This window comes from Rana temporaria, chromosome 1 (assembly GCF_905171775.1).
Source record: "Rana temporaria chromosome 1, aRanTem1.1, whole genome shotgun sequence".
Taxonomy (NCBI): domain Eukaryota; kingdom Metazoa; phylum Chordata; class Amphibia; order Anura; family Ranidae; genus Rana; species Rana temporaria.
The window spans coordinates 445,872,826-445,873,749 of NC_053489.1; positions in this window are offsets into that span (position 1 = coordinate 445,872,826).

Below are 924 nucleotides of genomic sequence, written 5' to 3' on the forward strand. Positions count from 1 at the left end.
ACAAGCCAGCATCCGCATGTTCTATAGCGTTTAAGCGCTAGAGGCCAGACTACCACTCTTCCGGCGGCCATGTTTAAGAAGACCATTTTTTTTTTTTATTAATTTTTTTTTTTTGGTGGGTTAGAAAGGCAAATGCATAGAACACGGGAAACACAACTTATTCAGATATACAAAAACACGTGAAAAAAATTCCAGACGTTTTTGGTTTGGGATAGGTGAATATATGAATGTACTACTCTCTAGCTTGAGAGTTTGAAGCTGCAAATGTCTTTGGTTTTCAGTCGTGAATATTATGATGTAAACCAAGGCCGGTGTAGTGTCACAGTTTGCTGCCTATCCTAGAATGCTGCGGAAGTCACGTGGCGGCCAACTGCGCATGCGCGATGCGTTCCAAACGCAAGTGCGTTGCGTTCCAATGGATTTTCGGCAGTACACACCAGTGAACCCGGCATTCAGGGCGACGTGGATTTAGAGGAAAGTGGCCAGTCGGACGGCTCGCTCCGCCTCCCGGCTCTTTTTTTAACATCCTCCAATCCACGGGGATGTTAAGGAAAGAGCCTGGATGCCGACCAAGGTTTCACTGGTGTGCACTGTCGTGAATCAATTGGAACGCATTGCGCATGCGCAGTTGGCCGCCACGTGACTTCCGGAGCATTCTAGGATAGGCAGCAAACTGTGACAATACACCGGGAACCTTTGTGAGGTGGAGACCATGACAACATGGATAACAGTAAAGCTCATCGGAGTGCCGCTGCCTTTTTAACCACTTGCTTACTGGGCACATATACCCCCCTCCTGCCCAGGTGAAATTTCAGCTTCCGGCACTGCGTCGCTTTAACTGACAATTGCGCGGTCGTGCGACGTGGCTCCCAAACAAAATTGACGTCCTTTTTTCCCCACAAGTAGAGCTTTCTTTTGGTGGTA